Raw genomic sequence first — 26,230 nt, forward strand, 5'->3', positions numbered from 1 at the left:
TCAATCTCTGATTTTACAAGTCAAATCAGAATAATTTAAAATGCAAACATCCAGATCGGTTTTTAATTGGTCATTAAGTCAAATGTTAATGACCGACACACTAAACTTGCCCTTTCTTCGCTTTGAAGGCCGTTGATGTTGAAATTTAGGATATTTTAAAAATAGACTATTTTAAGTGTCACGCGTCGCACCAGTTGATGAGTTGAAACCATAAAAAAGCCAAATATTTACATTTTATTCTATTCTGTTTGGTAGCATCAAAATTTTGGATAAAAAGCCAACAAACGCACACACCCCAGACAGACATCAACTCCTCCGAAACGAGATAAGAGAAAAGGTGTGGGGCACGAGGCCGGATCATGTGTGTGTGTGCCAACAATTTCTCTGTTCTGTTCTTTTCAAAGAAAATAAAAACAGACGAACAAATATCTTTAACATATTTTATTTTATATTTTAAAATTTTAATTTTTGTGCGTATTTATTTTTATAATATGAGTGTGTGCGTGTGTGTGTGTTCGGCTCTCCCCATGTTTGTCGCTGTGTCCATTTTATTTATCATTTTCAGAAAAAAAAACATATTCCAACACGACGAGAGGATGGCAATGGAGGGGCAGCATTTTTTTTTGTGGTAATATAAGGTGGTCGTTTTTTTGAGAAAGACAGTATTGAGATGATTTGACAATTTTATGTTTTTTGGACCAAAAATTAATAGAAACAAATTATGGAAATAGAGCTTTTAATTTCCAATAATTAAATATTTTAATTTTTATTTTTAGAATTATTTTTAATTTTTATTGTTTTCAGACTTCTTAAATGCCACCACTGTCTTTAATTTTGTATTCCAAAACGCCGCCACTTTATTTTCGTTCGGTAGACGTTCGCCATGTAATGAATATTCAATGAAGATTACATGAATTCAGTTCTGTTCGGTTCTCAGAATACTTAATTAAGAAATTTTGTATTGAATTTTATTTTCGTTGTGATAATTTGAGCAAAGCACTAAACAAATCAATGCCATATCATTAACCGATGGGGAAAATAATTAACTGAACAAATAATAATAACTGTCTTGTGAAATTAAATAATTGTAGAGGGAGTGTTATTACACTGGGGAAACAACAAATATTAATACGGAGGTAGTTTTCGAAATATGTACCTATGTGTACGAAAAGTACTAAATTTGGTACAACATCGATTTGAGTGAAATGATAGAGCTAGAATCCTGAAATTTGGAAGTAAGATTAGTATTGCATTGTAGGATTGGGGTATGTAGAAAGTTTAGGAAATTGGTACTTATGTGTACTAAATTGTACTGTATTTGGTACAATTGAAATTTTGAGAGAACCGGTAGATTTAGAATTCGAAATTTGAAAATACGATTTCTAATGGATTGTATGCTACAGGTAGTTATGGAAATTTGTACTTATGTGTACTAAATGGTACTAAAATTGGTACAATATAGATTTGGTTCAAATAATAGAGCTGGAATGCTGAAATTTGGAAATAAGATTTTTATTGCATTGTAGACTGAGGTATGTAGGAAGTATTGGAAATTCGTACTTATGTGTACTAAATAGTTCTAAATTTTGTACAATTTAATTTTTTTGAGAACCGATAGATTTGCAATTCTGAAATTAAAAAAAAACGTTTTCTATTGGATTGGGTGAAATAAAAAACTGCAACAAAGTCAAAGGCCATAATTTTTACATTTTTTTTTAATTTTATTGAATGAAAGGCAAAAATGTCGGGAATAGCATTCAATTTTAGAATAAGTTTAGATTTGTTCGAATCGGTCATCCTTGGCCTTCAAACGGCCAATGAAACGGTCACATGCTGCCCGAATGTTGCTTTGCGGTATTTTGGTCCATTCTCGGCGAAGCGCTTGCTTGAGGTGATCGACACTTTGGTATTTTTTAGAGCCAACCTTGCTTTCCAAAATACTCCAGACACAAAAGTCCAACGGATTGGTATCCGGTGATTTTGGTGGCCATTGTGCGCTGGAAATGAAGCGGGGAACCTTATTTTGTAACCATTCTTGGGTGGCGTGTGCTGAGTGCGATGGTGCTGAGTCCTGTTGGAATGTCCAAGGTCTGCTGCCAAAATGTTTGCGTGCCCAAGGCTTGAATGCACCCTCCATAATGTTTTCGCGATAATATTCGACATTTATTCTGATGCCACGGTCGATTAATACGAGCTGAGAGCGACCATCGGATGTTATGGCGGCCCACACCATCACCATGGCTGGCGCTTGAGTTCTGGTGACCAGCCGAAGGTGCATATTTTCAGCTGACCTCTTTTGCAAGTAAACACGATCATTTTGTTTGTTTACAAACTGCTGGACAACGAATGTTTTCTCATCGGAGGAAACCAAATTCGGCAGTTCAGCACTTTCGGCCAAGCGAAGCAACTCTTTAGCACTTTTGAGTCTATTTTCTTTCTGTTGCGGTGTAAGTTCTTGCACTTTTTGGAATTTCAATGGCTTCACCCCGAGCTCATTTTGCAATATTTGCCGAATGGAATATTGCGATATGTTCAGCTCACGAGCCATATCTCGGTCTTTCGAACCATTTCTGCTGATGTTGCTATATTCTTCCGTCCACTTCCTTGACGTCGGGCTACGCTACCAGTATCACTTCAACGATCGATGGTACGAGACACAAAAGATTTATTCACATTTAAATGTTGGAGTGCTTGCCACTTGTGGTTTTCCAGCCAAATATAAAGAACTCACACTATCACGCTTGAATTCCATCACGAATAACTTTTTTTCTGGAAAATTCTCACCAAAATGCTTGTGAACAATATAATGAGCTCTCACTGAAATAGTTTGAACAGTTGTCGGACGAGTGGCTTAGACATGACAGTGGTCTGAAGTTGTTTGCAGTTTTTCCATTTCACTCTATATGTGCACGAAAAGTACTAAATTGTACTAAATTTGGTACAATATTGATTTGGATGAACGGATGGAGCTGGAATCCTTAAATTTGGAATTGTGGTTACTGTGTGAGTATGGGATTGGGGTATGTACTAAATGGTATTAAATTTGGTACATTTTGGATTAGAAAGAACACATAAAGCTGTAATCCTGAAATTTTGAATAAAGATTTCCAGTTGGAGTATAGGATTGGGTTTTGCAGAATCTTTTGGAAGTTCGTACCTATGTGTACTAAATGGTACAAATTTGATTTGGGTGAACTCATAGATCTTGTGTCTCGGAATTTGGAATTATTTTTGGAAATAGGTACTACAAGAGTACCAATAGCAACAAATGGTACAAAATTTAGTATTGATTGGATACGGATAGAGTTAGTTTTCTGAATTGGTGTGTAGTGTTGAGATATGGAGGTGGATTTGCAAATACGTATCGTTGACGTACCGAAGATAATAAATGGCGCTAATTTTAATTATGGTCGATATTGTAGGGTTGGAGTTTGGTATAAGAATTATGTTTGGGAAGTTATGTTGTTATAAGTAGGTATTTTTGGAAATGTGTACTAAATGATACTAAATTCGCTATAATATGGGTTTCGTTGAATAAATTGATCTGGAAATTTATTTAGCTGGTATTTGAGTCTCTGCAGGTAGGGTTAAGATAAGGAAAGACTTTGGCATGGAAATGCGTTCAGCAAACGTACGAAAGGTACTAAAATTGGTATTACCTGAAAAGATACAGCTTGAATTTGACATTTGGGTCAATGTTAATGTTTAAGTTTGAGATGTCAAGGTGGTTTTGGAAATACGTACTTAAAAGTACTAAATTGTACCAAATTTGGTATTGGGTGAAGGAATATAGCTGAAATACTGAAATTTGATATAGATGTCACTGTAGGCGCCTTTGTTTTGATATGAAGGTGGTCTCGGAAATATGTACTATAATTATACAAAAAGTACTAAATGGTACTAAAATTGGTAATGGGGGCAAATTAAAGAGCTGAAATCCTGAATTTTGATACTGAGGTCTCTATTGGTATCTGGAATTGAGATATGGCGATACCTTTGGAAATGTGTACTATACATGTACTAAATAGTACTACATTTGGTATTGGGTGAAGGGATAGAGCTGGAATCCTGAACCGGGAAAGTCAGAAAATTTATTATGATGTATAAAGTTAAAATTTTTGTCAGATTAAACAAATTGGGAATTTTAAGTACTAACAAGTGAAAAAGCTGTAAGTTCGTCCGGGCCGGACTTTGAATACCCTCCACCATATGGCAGGATTTTGGTAATTTTCAAAAAGATAAAATCCGTTAAAATTTTAAAAATATCAAATATAGCCGTTTATTAGGATCTATACGACGACGTGGAGCTGCATAGGCATGTTTTATCATAATCAATTTTCTGTCGCAGGGTGTAGTATCCATTACAAACTTCAAATACCAAATTTGAAACAATTCCGGTGAATAATGTCGTCAAAATCATCAAAATACCTAATATCGGGAGGTACCGTTATATGGGCGCTATACGAAGGAGTGGACCTGCACTGACGATTTTCGGTCATAGGCTGTAGTATCCATTACGAACTTCAAATACCAATTTTGAAACATTTCCGGTAAATAATGTCGCTCAAATCACCGAAATACCGAATATAGGGAGGTACCGTTATATGAGGGCTATACGAAGACGTGGACCTGCACAGACAATTTTCTGTCACAGGCTGTAGTATGCATTATGAACTTCAAACAACAAATTTGAAACAATTCCGGTTAATAATGTCGCTAAAATCACCAAAATACCGAATATCGGGAGGTACCGTTATATGGGGGCCATACGAAGACGTGGACCTATATGGCCCATTTTCTGTCTTAGATCGTAGTATCTATTAAGAACTTTAAGTATTAATTTTGAAACAATTCCGATTAATAATGTCGCTTAAATCATTAAAGTACCGAATATCGGGAGGTACCATTGTATGGAGGCTATACCAAAAGGTGGACCTACATGGCCCATTTTCAATACGAAAAGTTCTGCAGGCATAATATACATTTGAGTAAAATTTTATCAATCTACTTCATTTCGTTCGGAAGCTAGAGTGATTTTCAAGACGGGCGTACATCGCTAAATCGACATGAAATTTTATGATCTTGAGGTGCTGATCGAGGTGTTACAAATGGAATGATAAACTTAATATACTCTTCATACTATGGTGGAGGATATAAAAAGACGCCTTAGTTACGCTATTATTTATAACGCATGAACGACTTTAGTAATATGGCTGAAAATTGGCAGGGAATTAGCGGCGGACATTAGGAGGCGGACATAGAATACTATTTATTTCCTAAGTGTACTAAAAGTTGAATCCATCGTATTGAAGGTAGTATTCTTAAATTTGGAGGGAAGGTCGCTAAATTTGGTATATGAGGAAGGGATAGAGCTGGAAATCTTAAATTTTTGTGTAAGAGTTACTTTTTGTTAGGTGGTGTTGATATATGGAGGTTGATTTTAAAAAACGTACCAAAAACTACTAAATGGTATTTCGGGAAGAGTTAGAGCTGGAAATCTGTGTTACTGACGTACTAAAGAGTACTAAATAGTACTAAAATTTAGTTTTTTTGGGGAGGAGATATGGTTACAAATCCGAAGTTTAGTATTAGAGCCTAAATATATGTTTTTTATTATAATCCTTCTCAAAGTGATATCATGCATTCTATAGCAATGTTATTTGGTATAAAAGATTAAAATGTTTCTAGTGAAAATCGATTCAGAACTGTATATGCCTCCCATATATTAGTTTCCTCTTAACCCAACTTTAGCTGCTCTAAAGTCAAATGTTCATAGGTGGTATGATCTATTTCAAATAAATTCTTTTGTTACGGGAGCTCTACTAAATATGCATAGTGCTGTAGGGTATCATATAGTCGGCCGCGCCCGACTTTTGGTTTTTTATACGGAAGCAATTGAATTTTTGAAATAAATTTGACTTTAAATAAATAATGTGTGTTTGAAATCCTGTGATATAGTATGATTATAATTATTACCTTTTAATTACCTCATTGCATTGCAAAAATTTACTGATCTTCCCATTTCCTAAGCCAAATAACAAATTGGCTGCCAATTTAATCTCTGGTCAATAAAAAAAATCACAATTAACTACTATTTTTATTTCTTTATTTTGATAATAAATAACAATCAAATAAATACTTTGCTTTAATTTCTAAGAAGAAGTCAGGCTGATAAGCGGCTTTATATGGCTAGGTGGCAATTTAATGTGGCTAATTGAAGTGGAATGATAGACAAATAAACGGAAAAATTTTAGCCATGGCTAATAATTGGAGATTATTAGAAATCCAAGCAAAAATTATCTAAGCCCCCATTAATAAATCATTCCAATAAGTTTATAAAAATGTTTGGCATAATTGTCAAATTATTTTGGAATCCCTCTTTTGCTGCTGTATTTGTTTCGAGAAAATTTGACAGACACCCACTTACTCACTCACTCACACATATGCTGTAATACGTGAATTCGGTTATCGCTTCGACAATCTCATCGAAAGTGATAGTAATAAATAAAAATAGGATTAGTGGCTGTCATAAAAGTGTTGTGATAAAAAGGAGGGACATGTTGTTGTTGTTTTTTTTTTTTTTATTTTTTTTTGGATACAATGGCTGGCAGTTGTCTCGCCACCAGAAATCCATTAAAATGCTTATTATTGTTACATGATTATGACCAACTGATAAAATTCCACGAATGTTGGTAATGGAAGTATTTAGCTAGAGATTTTTGACGTAGTGTCCTAATATAATTGCCGTAAGTTCGATAGTTTTTGGGTGATATTTGAGGCTGTGGGATTTTTGAATGATTTTAGTAGATTTTCTACCAAAGTGAAAAATATTAGTAGGTTGCTATTTCAACGACAGATATTATTAGTAGCTGTCATATATCTCTGATGGAGCAAGTGAAAAGGGCGAATGAAAATGTCATTCTCTCCACCACGAAAGAAATTAAAATATTTGCGATTTTTCAAAAATATGGATCTGGTCTGAATTATTATAGCAATTAAATATAGATAATTTTTGGTAGATGGGTTGGATCTCCAGTATGAATTTCTAATGCCAAATTTGAAACAATTCCTACGAAATATGTCATCAAAAAGCTTAACTCTACTTTAATAAATATAATCCTCCACGTGAGGGTAAATTAACTTTGTCATTGCCAGGATTTGCAAACTCATCGAAATACTCATGACAGGCCCTACAAAGTATATATATTGTGGATCAGCGTAAAATTCATTCTCGATTTATCGATGTCCGTCCGTTTGTCTGTCTGTTGTAATCACGTTATCTTTCGAACAAATTGAGATTGAAGTCTAAAATTTTGCACACGTGTGTATTTTGTCAGTAGGCAGATTAAGTTCGTCAATGGGCGATGTCGGTCCACGTTCTCGTAAAGCCCCATGGTACCTCCCGATATTCGGTATTTTGGGCTATATCGGCCCATCGGTAAGATGGGCTATATCGGTCCACGATATCGAATATTCCCCATATAACGGTACGGTATTTTGATGATATTCGGTATTTTGATGATTTTAACCACATTTTTTAACGGAATTGTCTGAAAATCCACACAAGGAGTTCCTTGTGGGTACTTTATACCTCGGCAGAGAATTATCTATATAGGTCGACGATATCGTATAGCCCCCATATAACGGTACCCCCGATATTCGGTATTTTGATGATTTTAGCCACATTTTTCAATGGAATTGTCTTAAAATCCACACATGTAGTTCCTTGTGAGTACTTTACACGCAGACATAGATGTGTCTTTATAGGTCCACAATATCGTATATCCTCCCATATATCGGCACCTTCCTATAGTAGATATTTTAAAGATTTTAAAAGAATTTTTATTGGATTTAATTTTTTTGAAAATTTTTTAATTCGTTCCAAATGGTGGAGGGTATTCAAAGTTCGGCCCGGTCGAACTTACTGCTTTTTTACTTGTTTATACTTGCTTATTATACCCTACACCACATAGTGGTAAGGGTTTCATGTCTTTGTGCATTTGTTTGTAACATGAGTATCTTCATAGAATCACGTTCTGAATCGATTTATGCATGTCAGTCCGTCCGTCTATTTGTCCGTTCGTCTGGCCATGTTTTTATTATCCGATTAGGATGTATTTATTATCCGATTAGGATGAAATGTTTCTAAGAATATTTGATTGGTCCAAGGACGAACCCTATTGAAATTGGCGAGAATCGGTTAAAAAAATAATGTAATCATAAAAATGGGAAAATTGATCCCCGTTTAGGAATACGGTACCCTCCGATTTAAAGAAATTTGTAGACTTTAGGTACATTTTTAATTGAAATTTGACATCTGGTGTTCTTAATGGATACATGATATCCTCGAAAAATAATGTAAATAAGTTTTCACAATTTGATATAGATCCCATAGAACCCTACCCCCGATCTACCTTGAAGGGTTTTTTACCATATATTTTCATCAAATTTTGTTATAAATACTTGTTTGGGATGGAGTAACAAAGTGATGTGTCAAAAATTGTTAACATTGAACATGCTTTTTATATAGCACCCATGGAACCCTACAACCGATTTGAGGGTTTTTCCAGATTTTGGCAAAAATTTTCACTAGATTTTCATGTAATAAGGCATTTTGGATTCTGAATACAATATATACTACTGTAAAAAATGGTCAAATAATATTCACTCTTTGGTATACCTCTCATATAAAGGTACCACAACATTTGTATTCAGGTTTTTGTTTTTGTCATGCCTGGGGACCACTGTACAATGGGGGAATTCCCAGACTTAAGCAATCGATTTTAAATAATAATAATAACTCCCTTAAGTTGAGAAATCAACGTCCGATTTAAACTCATAACATTCAAATATTTTTGCCTACATTGGAGTTAGTGCCGAAAATGGAATATATTGAACCACTAAAATTTTATCATTCTCCAGAGACCCTATTGAATATATGTATGCTTGATTATTTGGATTTTTCAATTTGTTTGTGTTCACGTCTCCTGAAATCTTGGCAGAGCTCGCAATATTTAGCAGAGAACAACGGAGCTGTATACAGACATTAATGATTTGTATTGACAATGGATGCCACTTTAATTTATGATGTCAGCTTATCTCTGATCTAGGACAAACATTTTATGGGTCTTTAAAATACAATATCTTTGGTCTTAAAAAAAACTGAGGACATAAGTATTTTATAACGTTGTTAGTCAATAGCAAAAAATCTTTAAATTATAACTTTTAAAAAAATCCTCAAATAATTTTAAGTTTCTCTTTCTATGTATTTTTAGTAAATTCTGTTCAAATACCTGTCCTCAGTTGTGGGTTTTAATTGCCTCACTGGTCGGTATTTTTATTAAGTGTTCATTAAAATTACAAATGTTCACGGGAATGTTATTACTACGATAAAGGCAATTAAACGTTACCGTAATTTTTACAATGTCTGGGGGAAATACGTGTATTTAGTTTTTTCTTAAGCGGCTACAGTTGTGATAAAAATTATAGAAAACAAGTTAAAACGTCCGTTTACAAGTCTTATTAAATATATTGTGGCATGTCAGGTTTGGACTTTAGACATTTTATATGAGACCCTTGTAATAACTAAAATCAGGGGTAGCATTATATAACTACCGGACCAAATGGTGGACCTTTTATTGATTTTAAAAAATATATAAGGACCTAAAATGCCAAAGTGAGTGCAAAATTAAACGGAAAATTAATTGGAAAACATGACCAAATCGTAAAAAATATTTGAAATCTGAGTTATCCATACAAGGCGACTGTTCCAAAAATTGGACCGATATGACCCATTTTCGGTTCCAATGATTCTGGATGTAATTCAAAGATCTCTATCAAATTTCAAAGCTCTATCCCACATATTGCGGAATATATCTTAAACTATAGGGGTCCATCTGTGTATCGTCAAAACTGTAAAAGAGCCTTTACATCGTTTGTTCTAAGAACCCAGAGCTCCTTTTGTGGGTTTGATCTAAAAACGAGTACTATCAAGTCCATTTTCCACAACTCAGACTGGCTTTCGGCCTATGTTCGATAATTTAAATATATCTTGACTTGTGTTATGATTATTCAAACTGTGAATGAATAGGCCAACATTGTCCATTTCGTATAGGACCTAAATAAATATGATATAAATATTGTCACGTGCCAGGTATGGACTATATCGACTTCTTTATTCACTTTATATGAGATATATGATCAGTTTTAGAAAAAGTTAAAATGTGCGTGAGGTACCAGATATAGTCGACCCAAGTATTCCATTTTTATACTCCATCTAATACAGATAACAATATTTATATTTTATTATTTTGCCCAAATTACAAAAAATCGAACATTTTTATCTAATTTTATGCGAAATCATAAATTCCGATAAATTTCATATTCGTATCTGGTTTCTGGTTGAGAGAAATATTTAGGCATAGCAAGTTATGACAGTTAAAGGTATTGAAAATTGTGACCCTTTGTGGGTGAGGTACCAGAAGAGGTTCGCAGATATATATCATTTACTTTGCTTTCTTTGAGCGTATCACAAGCTGGAACGCTATGTGGGAGAGATACCAGAATGAATGGTCCGATTAAAATATTGAGATGTACTAAGTCTGAATGGAATCAGATGTTAATTTCGTCTTTTAAGAGCTTCATGGATATTCAAAATTGTTAGCCTTTGTGGGAAGGTACTAGAAGGACCTATATATCTCATCTTCACAAGAGATCTTGTTCTAGTAGAAGTAATGGGATGATTAAAATATAAAGAGAAATTATTGCTTATTTCGGATTTTATAAACGTTTTCGTTATTCAAAACTTTAACCCATTGTGGGGAGGTACCAGAAGGAATGGTCCGATCTCTACCGTCTTTATAGTAGATCCTGTGTTCATAGAAATATTCAGATGTGTCAAGTCTAAATGAAATCGGATGTTGATTTCGTGTTTTATGAGCTTTATGGATATTCAAAATTTCGACCTTTTGTGGGGTAGCTACCAGAAGGAGTGGACCGATATATTTCATCTTACGACTAGATCTTGGGTTAATAAAAATATTGGGATGTGTGAAATTTGAAGACAATCGGACTTTTACATCGCATTTTATAAGAGTTATTATTTTTCATTATTTAGACGCTTTGTGAGGGGGTACCAGAAGGAGTTGACCGACATATTCCATATTGACATTAGATCTTGGGTTATTAAAAATATTGTGATGTGACAAATTTGAAGATAACTGGACTTTAAAATCACATTTTATAAGAGTTATAATTATTCAAAATTTTGACCATTTGTGGGGGAGGTACTTGATGGAGTGGACCGATATTGTCTATTTTCACACCTGACCTAGCACTGACGCAAATATTAGGATTTGCAAAGTTAGAGCAAAATCGGATTATCCCTTCTCTTTCTGTGCAAAAAATATATATTTTGAAAATTTCGACCTTTGTGGGGGAGGTACCAGAAGGAGTGGACCGATATTGCCCATCTCCGAACTCGATCTAATTTTGATAATAACATTAGAACATAGCAAGCTTGCAACAAATTGGATACTCCCTTCGAGAGTTATCGTGTGCATCAGCTAAATCGACTTTAAATTTCCTAAAACCAATTTCGTCCAAAAAGACCTAGGATCCACAACAATTTTCCAACGGCTATCAGTGACAGATTTAATATACACCCTATTACATAAATGAAACTATGGAAAAACTAAAACCCCCAGTGCTAAAAAATTACTCACAAATGTATTTACATTAAAATTATAAATTCTTCATCACATCACAGTTGCTGCTGTTGTCGTTGCTGATTGTTTACATCTATCAATATTGAAATTATTTTCATTTTTCTAAGTCAAGTTTGATCAAATCACTCAGTTTAATTTATTCCATTCATGTCGTCGATACCGAACACAGAGACACAACCTACAATCACAGCAACATTCGACGACAACATAATTTGCATAAAAAATATACCAAAAAAAAAAAAAAAAAGAAAAAATAAATAAATAATTGAATACTAATAATAACAACAACAACAGCAGCAGGGACAAGAGAATAATTTAATACTTGAATTAAATACGGGAAGCCAAGAATGTCTGACTGATTGTCACAAAGGAATTTCAAAAAAATTGAAAGTAAAATATTGTCGATTAACTGGGTGAATAAAAAATCACAAAAGCCCCACCCCCTTTTTAGCCATGGAAATTATAAATAAAGAAGAATAAATGTTAAGTACTATTAATTCAGCAATCAAGATAAATTAGTTAGTTACTAATAATCTGTGATGATGTTATGATAATAAATTTAATGGAAATAATAACAAGACAACTAATTTAATTGGGAGTTGTAGGCTTGTGAATAAATATTTTGCGACTCGTACCATCACTCGTTACTGTGATACTGGTAGCGTAGCCCGACGTCAATCAATTTGTGCCAAAGGTCACCAATTCGAACAAACCTAAACTTATTCTAAAATTTGATGCTATTTCCGATATTTTTTGCTTTCATTCAATAGAATTAAAAAGAAAAAAAGAAAAATTATGGCGTTTGACTTTGTTACAGTTTTTTATCTCACCCTGTAGAGATGGTTTTGGAAATGTGTACTAAAATTATATGAAAAGTACAAAAATGTTACTAAATTTCGTATTTAGTAAATGTATAGAGCAGGAATCTGGAAATTTAATAGTGAAGTCTCTCTTGGTATCTGGTGTTGAGATCTGGTGGTGGTTATGGGAATGTGTGCTATTAATGTTTGAAATATACTAAATGGTACTAATTTTGGATTACTGTTGTTGTCCTGGATGGCGAGGTGAGGATTTTTTTGGAGATTTATTACTGGGATAGAGCTGAAAATCTGAAATTTACTATTGAGGGCACTATTTGTTTCTTGGGTCTACATATGGAGACGTTGATTTTTTTTGGACGGAAAATTGGATGTGGGTCCATTTTGAAATGGTTTTGCCAATATTCTCCTCGACCAATTTCAAAATCGAAAATATTAAAGACTTTTTGGTGTAAAAGACTGCAAATTATGTACGATGTACGAAGATATGATTGGAAAATTTCGTCAAAAAGAAAGAAATTATGCATTTCGAGTCTAAAAAGACCTACCACGAACTTTTGGACTTTTGACTGACGAAGTAGCGGCTACTTGCTAGTTTTAAATAAAAGAACTAAATTTAAAAAAAAATAAATAATAAATAAATATAATAATAATAATAATAATAATAATAATAATAATAATAATAATAATAATAATAATAATAATAATAATAATAATAATAATAATAATAATAATAATAATAATAATAATAATAATAATAATAATAATAATAATAATAATAATAATAATAATAATAATAATAATAATAATAATCCCGAAAGCCATAAAATCCATCACACGAAAATTGTCACGGGTTATTTTCTGTTATTTCACCCCTTGAGTTGCATCATTTAATTTGTATTGTGTTAGTAGTATTATATTTAGTACTATATTTAATTCTTCATTAAATTTAATCATTTTTGTTTTTTGTTTTCAATTTCCAGGTAAGAATGATTGTAAAAATTGGCATCACGTGTAAGTTATCACTTCCAAAGCTAAAAGATAAATGCTAAATTATGAAAGAAGCAGTGCACGAATTTCGCATGATTTTGCCAAATGGCTGAACACGCCTTAAATGAGTTAAAAAAGTAAATTTTATCTAAGAATACGTTTATGATACCAGACTGTTTTAATGGTCTTTAGGAAAAGTTGTTGATATACCTTTCGACGAATCAGAAGAGTTAAGATTTTTTTATGGGGGTATAAAAATGTGTACATGTATATTTGTATCTTTTGATTGGAGAGTTAATTTTGGAAATCAAAAAATCGACTTTGCCACACTCAGCCAATGCCATTTTTTTTAAATATTTTCGGATTTTTTTAAATATTTTCGGATTTTTTTTAATATTTTCGGATTATTCACAGCTCAACTCCCCTTTGTGGTGTAGGTACCGATGGTGTTAGTCAATGTTATCTACTTGACCTAAGTCGTATCTAATTATCACGCTTTGGTTTATCGTTGAGGATTCCAGTTTCATTCATTTCTTATATCCCACACCTCATTGTGTTCAGGGTATTATGTCTTTGTGCATTTGTCTGTAACATAGAGAAGGAAACGCGATAGACTCGTTGTTACTTCTGAGGATCCTCGTGGAATCACTTTCTGAGTCAATTTATGGGTGTCCGTCTGCCGCTGTCTGTCCATGTATTTTTGTGAACAAAATGCAGGTCGCATTTATTGAGATAAAATTCTCCATACATCATTTGTTTGGCCCAAGGATGAACCCTATACAAATTGGTGATAATCGGATCAGATTTAGATATAGCTCCCATATATCTTCAACCGATTTCGTGTTAATTACGCACCAAATGACCAATTTAGACCCAATCAAACCTAAATTTTGTACATCCCACCGAATTCAATCTAGAAGCAAGTACATCATACATACATATATATGTTTTATCAAATTTGGGGTTTTAAGTCCCTCACATGCACTCCACAACAATGATCTTTGGGACCGGACATCAGATGGAGCCCAGAAATTCTTCTGCAAAATTTTTGTCGAGATCGGTTCAGATTAGGATATATCTCCCATATATATCTTCAACCGATTTCGGGTTAATTGCGCACCAAATGGCCAATATAAGTCCAAATGACCTGAATTTTGGCACTTCCGACGGAATTCAGCCCCAGTAGCAAGTACTTAAAATTTTGATGAAAATCAGTTCAGATATAGCTATAGCTCCCCTATATATGTTTCATCCGATTTTGTGTTATAATCCCTCACATGAATAATATGCACTCCACTGCAAGGATATTTGATATCGGACATCACATACAGCTAGAAAATACCTCTGACAAATTTTATCGAGATCTGTTCAGATTTTTATATACCTTCTTCATTCGGTTTTACGGTTATTGTCCAACATATATGTAATATCAATCCAAATAGGATCGAGTTTTTCATATTCAATCCATTTTTTCCCATTTCGGTCTGGTATATCTATTGCTCCAATAAATATTTTTACACCCTCAGCCATATGGCAATTTATACCCAGACATATGTGTAGAACAGCCAAAACGTGCCTCATCGAAATAATGATTTTAGACCCTAGGTCTCTTTGGATCAAATCAGTTTCAGGACATTTGGAGTCGATCTAACGATGTCCGTCCGTCCGGCCGTCCTGGCTGGTTGGTGCGCACGATTTCTCTCGAAGGGACTCTCGATTTGGTCCAAACTTAGTACATCGTAATATTATTGTCAAAGTTAGATCGACTTGGGAGATACACAATATCGGTCCACTCCTTCTGGTACCTCCCCCAACATCAACATTTTCAAAGAAAACAATTTACTACACAGAAAGAGAAAGTATAATTCGATTTTCTTCCAACTTTGCAAATTTTAATATTTGCATTAGTGCTACGTCAGGTGTGAAAATGGACAATATCGGTCCACTCCATCAAGTCCCTCCCTCAGAAGGGAAACATTTTAAATAGTTATGACTATTAAAATATTTGATGTACATACATCACAATATTTTTATTAACCCAAGATCTGATGCGAAGATGGAATATATCGGTTCACTCCTTCTGGTACCTCCCCCAAAAGGTCGAAATATTCCAAAAAATATTTTACCGCACAATAAGGGGAAGGATAATTCGATTTTGCTCCTACTTTGGAAAAACTTGTATCAGTGCTACGTCAGGTGCAAAAATGACAATATCGTTCCACTCCATCAATTACCTCCCCACAAAGGGTCAACATTTTGAATAATTATAACTCTTATATAATGTGATGTAAGAGTCCGATTGTTTTCAAATTGCACACATCACAATATTTTTATTAACTTAAGGTCTAGTGTAAAATGTAGGTTTATCGGTCCACTCCTTCAGGTACCTCCCTCAAATAAGGTCAAAATTTTGAATATCCATTAAGCTCATAAAACGCGAAATTAAGCTCCGATTCCATTGAGACTTGGCACATCTCAATTTTTCCATCAGCACAAGATCTGTTACAGAAATGGCAGAGATCGGACCATTTTTTCTGGTATCACAAAGGGTTCAAATTGTTGAAAAACAAATCTCTCAAAGTAAGGGAAATAAGCAGCCAACTCTCTTCAAATTGCAAACATACAAACATTTTTGCTAATACAAGATCTCTTGAGAAGATGCTATTTATCTGTAAAACCCTGCTAGTACCTCAACCACAAAGGGTCACAGTTTTCAATAATTTTATCTGTCATAACTTGCGAAACAAGTCAGCGATTCTCTATATCTAAATATTTCTCTGAAACCTGAGATGAATATGGAATTTAGCGGAATTTATGATTTCTCATAAAATTGGATATAAATGTTCGATTTTCTTGTAATTTTGCCCATATCAGTATTTTTATCTGTACTAGATGAACTGTGAAAATGGAATGCTTCGGTCGACCATATTAAAAAATTATCACATATCTCATATAAAGTGAAGGAAGTAACCAATATAGTCTAAACCTGGCAAGTCGCAATATTTATATCATATTTATTTAGGTCCGATACGAAATGGACTATATTGGCCCATTCCTACGGAACTTACTCCATAGAGGGTCAACAATTTGAATAATGATAACAGAAGCCAAAATATATTTAAATAACCGAACAATGGCTGATGGTATACATCTGTCAGCAAAACCGACTGATTCTTTTTATACCCTCCATACATAGTATGGTTTACCGCCAGACATAGATTTGTCTATATAGGTCCACAATATCGTATATCCCCCAATATATCGGCATCTTCGGATATTCGGTGTTTTTAAGATTTTAAGAGAATTTTTAATGGATTTTATTTGTTTGAAAATTTCCTTATTCGTTCCAAATTGTTGAGGGTGCATAAAGTTCGGCCCTGCCAAACTTACTGCTTTTTTACTTGTTTCACTTGTTCTATACCATGTTAGCTGTGTACCAAATGTGTAACATTAGCCCAAAATAAATGTAGTATGTAGATCTAAATATGTCGTAATGGGTCCATTTTCGATCTCTTAGGGGGTTTTCTGGTACAAAAATACCAATTTTCTTGTATTCCTCCGGAACCGGTTGTTGGATAAAAACCCGGATTTTATATTCAAACTTTCGGGTTGAATAACCGGGTAACTGGGTATTCCTCTATTGAAAAATTACTTTGACGTAATTATGTTAAAAATACCTACCCCTATAATGGGGATTACGTTCGCTACTTTCTGGGGTTGTGACCGATTTTTTGCTTGGACGTAATCCCCTGCCATTATGGGGGTATGACCGAGAAAATGGTCATAATCCCCATAATTGTAATGGGGATTATGTCCGTGGGGATTATGGCACGGCACCGAATTATTCTAGGCTCATACTGCTGTCACGCCGAAAGAAGAAAGTTCATCACGCCATGTTGATATGTGGCGGGCGTCTAACGTGAAATTTTTGCAATTTCGTTACGTCAATCAAATAATGGTCTTATCTAAGACATGTCACTATCTTTCGCCTACCAACACTTGTAAAAAGTGCCAACAGCAACAAAAAACGAAGCGTTTTGTTTTAAAAACGAAGCGTTTTGTTTTAATAATTCACATATTTTGGTAGTGATTTGTGCTTTTTTTATTGTCAAGTAAATACCATTAATGGCAATTATAATCCCGGCTACCCATCACCAGCTAACGTCAAATTACTGAGCTGAGCAGTTTTATTATTGTTGTGGTAGTTTGTAGGTGTGTGGTTAACACGAGGTGTTGGCTGATAACTGGGTATTGCCTGCTGTACGGGTATCGGCCAAAAGATAAGATCTCGTTAAGTTGTTCTCTTTTTCGACGTTGCTGTTGTTGTTGTTTCTGACGATGATGAGGAGGAGGATGATAAACCCATGTGTACTTTAGCAATCAAACAGTAGGTAAGACATATGGGCCATATACATAGGCACACAAGTAAATAGAGTACGTATCTGCTCCACAATTCGAGGTCGGAACAGAGAACTATGTTTTTTTGTTTAAAAGGTCTTGGCTTCTATTCTCAAAAGTTTGTAAATAAAGCATAAAATATCAATGTCAAGTGGGTTAAAGTAAGTGGCAGTAAAAGTATTGGGGCATACATATCTTATCAATTACAGGAAAGGCGATTTAGGGGGTGAGAGGTTGTTGTGCGCTTGTGAAAATAGAGAGAGAACTCACAATTGAAAATCTCCCTTTGTGGATTGATCAAAACATAGAAAACAAGTAAAAAAGATGTAAATTCGACCGGGCCGAACTTTGAATACCCTCCACCAATCGGAAGGAATTTGTAATTTTCAAAGAAGAAAAAATCCGTTAAAAATTCTGCTAAAATCTTAAAAATACTGAATGTAGCCATTATATTAGGGTCTATACGACGACCTGGACCTGCATAGGCAGCTTTTGTCATAAGTCATTAGAATGCGAAGCTTGAAAAAATATTCGGTGAATAATTTAGCTAAAATCACCAAAATACCAAAAATAGGGAGATACCATTCTATGGAGGCTATACGAAGACGTGGACCTGCACAGACAATTTTCTGTCAGAGGCTGTATTATCCATTACGAACATCAAATGCCAAATTTGAAAGAATTCCGGTGAATAATGTCACTAAAATCACCAAAAAACCGAAAATAGGGAGGTACCGTTATATGGGGGCTACACGAAGACGTGAACCTGCACAGACAATTTTCTGTCTTAGGCTGTGGCATCCATTTTGAACTTCAAATTCCAAATTTGAAACAATTCCGATGAATATTGTCGCAAAAGTCCTCAAAATACCGAATATCGGGAGGTACAGTTACATGGGGGCTACACGAAGACGTGAACCTGCACAGACAATTTTCTGTCACAGACTGTAGTTTCCATTACGCACATCAAATACCAAATTTGAAACAATTCCGATTAATATTATCGGAAAAATCATCAAAATACCGAACATCGGGAGGTACCGTTATATGGGGGCTATAGGAAGACGTGGACCTACATTACCCATTTTCAATACCAAAAGTCCTGCAGAAATAATTTACATTTGAGGAAAATGTCATCAATCAATTTGTTCGGAAGCTAGAGTGATTTCCACAGATGGACAGACGGATTGACGGACAAACGGACGGGCATCGCTAAATCGACATCGAATTTTATGCTGATCAAAAATATATATACTATGTGGGGTCAAAAATGTATATTTCGAGGTGTTACAAACGGAATGACAAACTTAATATACCCTCCATACTATGGTGGAGGTTATAAAAACAATGTTTGTCCAGTTTAAATGAGAGCAGAGCTTAGTATCCGCTTGTCTTATCGGCAACTTGTTTGGTATTTAAATATACATATGTATATATATATATATATATATATATATATATATATATATATATATATATATATATATATATATATATATATATATATATATATATATATATATATATATATATATAAAATCATATTTATGTACATATATATTTTTGTCCATAAATTGTCTTCTCTCTCTGGCGAGAATTATCAGAAATAGATGCCGCTGCCTAGCTAATTATTATCAAATCAAATTGTCTTTATATTTGTTCATATATATAGCAGATGTTTGTTGCTGATATAGTATAGTATATACATGCCGACTGACCTCTAGCAAAATTTCATGTTTGATAAGTGAATATTTATAATTTATTATCAGTTTTAAATTTTGAAAAAAAAATCAGAATTATTTATTGGAATTTTTAAAGTTAAAAAAAAAATCTTCAAAATATTAGGCCTAATTTATGGCATGTATATGTGGACATATAACAATCAATGTCTCCAATATCTAAAAGACGATAATTACGGAACATAAAGAATTTGAAATCGGTGATTGAAAGTAATGACAGGGGGCCTACAAGTTATGGACTTCTCCATCTACAACTGAAACGTAAACATCCCAAAATGTTCATAAAGTCCCTGCACAGTATCAAAGTAATTACCCTTTTCAAATTTATCAGTAGAAAAAATCGGTTCCGATTTTTGATTGCTGTTTACTCTTTGGATTTATGCACATGTTTCAAATATATAATTTTGAAACAATCAATATCTATAAAGAGCAAAATGTTTGTATTTTTGATTTTTTTCTAATTTATGGACTCAAGAATACTACAACATCGCCTGAAAGTAGCATAGGCTATATAAATTTTTGAAATTCCACTTAGAACTGGAGATATAGCATCAGCTTTGGAGGTACCTCCCAAACATTTGGATTTTATACACACATATCTAATGATTGATTACAAATTTGGAATGTGTAAAGGAATTTGGAAAAAAAATAAATTTGCCAAATTATATGGAAATCGGTTCGGATTTTGATGTTGCTCCCATATATATTTTCGACCGATTTCGTTTATTTGATGCATCAAACCCGATATGAAATTTGGAACGAGTGACGAGATGTGTTCAGAAAATAAATTTGCCAAATTGTATTGAAATCGGTTCAGAGTTGGATATAGCTCCCATATATATATTCTCGGCCGATTTCACGCATTCGATTTGATGCATCAATTTCAATGAAATATGGAAGGTGTGACGGAATTTGAAGTAAAAGTAAATTTTTTCAAATTATATTGGAATCGGTTCAGATTGGGATATGATTATCGGTTCAGATTGGATTATGGTATTGGGCTAACGGTAAAAAACTATACAACAATGTAATTGACGATTATTACGGGGAAGTATGTTGCTACCTCGAATTCTCTAATTGCAACAGAAATGCCGCTCAACTTCAAAAGATTGCCGTTTCCTGCATGCCTGGCATTTGCTATGAAATTAATAAATCCGAAGGACAAACGCTTTGTGTATGCATGACATGTTCCTGCTTTTCTCATAGTCAACTGCTCCTGTCATGTTCACGAGTTGGTAGACCGAGCTATTTGTTTATGTTAATTTCGTGTTAGATGAGCTTCATGGATATTCAAAATGTTGACCCTTTGGAGGGGAGGTACGAAAGGAGTGGACCGATATATGGGATGCGGGATATTTGAAGAAAACTGGATGCTCATTTCGGATTTTATGACCGTTTCGGTTATTCGAAATTTTGACGCTTTGTTGGGGAGGTACCAGATGTAATGGTTCGATCTCTACCATCTTTATAAAAGATATTGTGTTGATATAAATATTGAGATGTGACATGTCTGAAGCGAATTGGATGTTAATTTCGCGTTTAATATGCTTCATGGATATTCAAAATGTTGACCCTTTATGGTGATAGTTACCAATAGCAGTGGACCGACATTGTCCATTTTCGTACCGATGCAAATATTTGGATTTGCAAAGTTCGAGCAAAATCGGATTATCATTTCTCCTTCTGTGCAGCAAAACATTTTTTTTTTAAATTTCGTCCTTTTGGGGGGTAGGTTCCAGTAGGAGTGGACGATATTTTCCATTTCCGAACATGATCTAAGTTTGATAATAATATTACGATGTACCAAGTTTGGACCAAATCGGATACTCCCTTTGCGAGCCAGACAGACGGACGGACGGACATCGCTAGATCGACTCCAAATATCCTGAAATGGATTTGGTCCAAAGAGAGGGTCTAAAACCTTTATTTCGATGAGGCACGTTGTGGGCGTATCAAATGATATATACCCTATCTAGCCGTATGGTTGAAGGTATAAAAATCTGTCTACAAATACCCTTTAAATGAAACCCGTTATATGGCGGCTATAAGAAGACGTGGATCTGCATAAACAATTTTCCGTCATAGACTGTAGTAACCATTACGGACTTCAAACTTTGTGGGATCTAACATTTATATTTCTAGGTGTTACAAATGGAATGAGAAACTTAGTATATCCTCCATGCTATGGTGGAGGGTTTAAAAATCCACTCAACTTCCAAGGTCTTCTAGAAATTATTTTACTTTCACTCACAATTATATTCAAATGTTTACATATCTTTGCGAGACTTAACGCTAAATTTCAATCTCTCTCTCTCTTTTTTGCTCTCTTCAGCCCCAATATCACTCAACGTCACAAATGGGCATGTTGTCAAAGCATGTTGTGACATTTTGAACACAAAGAAAACAATGTTTTTTTTTTTTTTTTGTTTATGATAACAGTCATAAAAGCAAATTTTTATCTCAACCCCAAATTGGTATTAAATGGTAGAAGTTCGATAAATACCTAAGTGATGGTTTTATGGTCTCATTTTTATAGAAATATTACTTTGGGCAACTGAATATTTGAGTGCATAGCTATTGAGGACCTTTGAGCATGCCTATAAAGAACTGTATAAGAAAGCTCGGTAAGAGTAGAATTTACTCGAATTTTAGCCAATTTTGCTCCCATTCAAACAATTGAGTTTGCTCGATTTCCTTCTGCTTTTATTTCCAAAATCTCTACATCTTGATACCGCAAAACCACTGTTCAACCTGTCTAATTTATATGCATTTCAAACATATGTGACATTTTTTGTTTGGGGGGTCAACAATGGGCATCGAACAGGTTTACCCAAATCTCTATGCCCTAATCGCGCACACACACAAAATACTTACTTCGGACACCCCATGCATGTATGATGTATGAGTGTTTACATTTTCTACGTCATTTATTTGGAATTTATCGGTAATTAATTACAACAATCATTGCCCACGTCTTATTACCTTTTGAAAAAAGCACTCAAACACAACACAATTCATTCAATACGATCGGTTTTCTTGTCTTGTTGTTTTCTTTTTCCTTAAATTTGATTAATATCTGTTATTTTGTTTTGCTATTATCCAAAATAATATACAAAATTCTATTATAGCATGAATGGTAAAATATGTTTCATTTTCGATTTCGTTCGTTTGTTCGTTCGACATTGGTTTAAATGTTTGAATGCTCAACATGTTCGTATGGCGCTTCTTTGAATTGTTTCTTGCTCGACTCGACTTTGAATTGTTTCTATTTCAAAATTGTTCCCTAATTTTTTTCTTTTTTGATTTTTGGAGGGTAATTTGTATATGAGCTATTCCCAATGGTATTTAACTAATTGTTATTCTAAGGGAGTGCGATTTGTAGTGGATTTTAATGTTATTTATTTAACGATTTTTTAATTACACTCGAAGAAAATAGTTAGTACATGCTAGAAGTGATTTTTATATGAAGGTACATATGGAGTTAAAGGGAGGTTCTATTATTAATTTCGAACTGGTAAACCAGAAAAAAATTAAGGGGCTGTATGAGCCAAATAATATATCAAAGGTTAAAGGACCTAGACCCTACAAAGTATATATTTTCTAGATCAGCGTAAAATTCTAAGACGATTTAACGATGTCCGTCTGTCTGTTGTAATCACGCTATCTTTCGAACGAATTGAGATATAAGGCTAAAATTTTGCATACATGGATAAGTTATCAGTAGGCGAGATTAAGTTCGTAAATGGATCATGTCGGTCCACGTTTTAGTATAGCCCCCATATATTCGTATAGCCTCCCGATGTTTGGTATTTTTATGATTTTTGCGACATTATTCACCGGAATTGTAACAAATTTCGTATTTAAAGTTCGAAATGGCTACTACAGCCTATGACAAAAAAATCGTGTGTAGGTTCAGAGGGAGTAAATATTTTTACCTCGTTATTGCTCTTAATCTAAACACTTAAAATATTAGATTTTCTGTAGTTTGGGGGAGGAGGCATTAGAAGGAATCGAGCTCAATTTGATATTTGAAGTTCGTAATGGGTACTAAATTCTATTAAAAAAATTCGTAAGCAGGTCCACGTCTTCGGATAGTCTCCATATAAGAGTTTTCGTTGAAGTTGTACTTTCTGAAGTTTTTTTTTTTAATGGTGGAGGGTATTAAAAGATCGGCTCGGCCGAACATTGCTGCTTTTTTACTTATTTTTAATCTAAGCACTTAAAATATTTGCCTTTACGTTGTTTGAGGAATATATGGGGGGAGGCATTAGAAGAAATCGAGCTATGTTTTCAATTCTCACCTCACCTCGAAATATTGGTAGTATAGTTATCATATGGTATAGCAATCAATATATCACGACGAGTTTATTTGATCTGGCTGTGTGTGTGCAAATACCATTTTTATGCAAATCCGTGGGAAAAATGTGGCTAAAACTTTTAAAATACCGAATATAGGGAGGTACCGTTTATGGAAGCTATACCAAAGCGTGGGCCGATATGTCTCATTTTCCATACCAACCATCCTTGTCACAATACAGACAACTGTGGAAAATTTTTAATCTCTACGTGGGCTGTATCGTGATTTCATGGCGAATATTTGTAGGTGTTGCAGACGGAATGACAAATTAAATATACCCTCTTTTCCAAGGTTAGGGATATAAAAAGGTCGAATGGACCAAATTTTTTATGTAGAACATTCGAAACTTTCTATTCAATGCGAATATTATACTAAAGTTAAATTGGCCCACCCGAAAATTATGTATCGTACTTCTTTCAACAAACACCAGCCCTTTTTTGATAACCTCAGCCATATGACTACGGATGGTATATATCATTTGATACGGCCAGAAAGTGCCTCATGGAAATAACGGTTTTAGCAACTAGGTTTCTAGGGGTGTCCGTCCGTCCGTTCGTATGACTGGTTGGTGGGCACAATAACTCTCGACGGGAGTATCCGTTTTGATCCATACTTTGTTTATCGTAATATTATTATTAAAACAAGTAAAAAAGCTGTAAATTCGGCCAGGCCGAACTTTGAATACCATCCAACATTTGGAACGAATATGGACAATTTTCAGAAAATAAAATCCGTAAAAAATTTTGTTCAAATCTTAAAAATATCGAATGTAGCACTTATATAAGGGTCTATACGACGACGTGAACCTGCATAGGCAACTTTTGTCATAAGTCACTAAAATATTCAAATGCGAAACGGTAGTATCTATTACGAGCTTCAAATAACAAATTTGAAACAACTCCCATGAATAATGTTGCTAAAATCACCAAAATACCGAATATCGGGAGGTATCGTAATATAGGGGCTATACGAAGACATGGACCTGCACAGACAATTTTTTGTCTTAGGTTGTAGCATCCATTACGAACATCAAATACCAAATTTGAAACAATTCCGGTGAATAATGGCGCTAAAATCATCAAAATACCGAATATCGGGAGGTACCGTTATATGGGGGCTATACCAAAACATGGACCTATATGGCTCATTTTCAATAACAAAGGTCATGCAGACATAGTATACATTTGAGTAAAATTTTATCAATCTACTTCAATTCGTTCGGAAGCTAGAGTGATTTCCACAGACGGGCACACGGACGGACATCACTAAATCGACATAAAAGTTTATGCTGAACAACAATATATATACTTTGTGGGGTCTAAAATGTATATTTCGAGGTGTTACACACGGAATGACAAACTTAATATACCCTCCATACTATGGTGGAGGGTAAAGGAAACATTAGAATTCATTATGACCCACAAATACCAATTTTTAGACATATTCATGGGAAAATGTGCCGAAACTCATCAATATACCGAATATTGGGAAATTCCGTTATATGGGGTTATACAAAAACGTGGACGTATATGTACAATGTTTCGCCAAAGGAGCTAGAACCCATTAGGACAAATATCAATTTTTAGACAAATCCGTGAAAAATGTGACATAACCCATCAAAATACCAAAGATCGGAGGTACAAATTGTTCTGCTAAATTTTGACGCTCTACGTCAAATAATGTGTACTGTATCGTGATTTCAACAGACAGACGGACATGATTATGAATATATATACTTTATGGGGTCTACGACACTTATTTAGGGATGTTACAAACGGAATGACAAAGTTAATATACCCCCCTTTTCAAGGTGGAGGGTATTAAAATATTTTCCGTGTAAAATGTTTCATTTACCCTCTGCATAGAACAAGAATCGAACCCCATGTCTATTTCTCTCAAACACTTTTCCTATGAATCCACGCTCTCTCATTTACCACTTGTCGTCACAATGACTCCAATTTTTAATACCAAAAAAAAGCCCTAAGAGACAATTAAACCCTAATTAGCAATCCACGTTCCGGCACCTGTTCTCGTCTGAAATTTCCCATATACCGAAAAAAATTTGTTATGTTTATGTTGTTGTTGTTGTTGCTATCGCCGTTGTTGCTGCAACTGATATTTATTTGTGAGTGTATTGTGGTGATGTTGTTGGCTTGGTTTTGTTATTGTATTCACATGTTGCCGATGTTGTTGTTGTTGTTG

General features: G+C 34.3%; 1 protein-coding gene across 1 annotated transcript in view; it reads left to right on the top strand.

Moving 5' to 3' along the window:
- LOC101901020 (aquaporin AQPcic) overlaps window positions 1-26,230 on the top strand; it is a 52,762-nt gene that overhangs the window by 2,561 nt on the left and 23,971 nt on the right. The window lies entirely within an intron of this gene.

Source organism: Musca domestica, unplaced genomic scaffold (assembly GCF_030504385.1).
Source record: "Musca domestica strain aabys unplaced genomic scaffold, Musca_domestica.polishedcontigs.V.1.1 102, whole genome shotgun sequence".
NCBI classification, from domain to species: Eukaryota; Metazoa; Arthropoda; class Insecta; order Diptera; family Muscidae; genus Musca; species Musca domestica.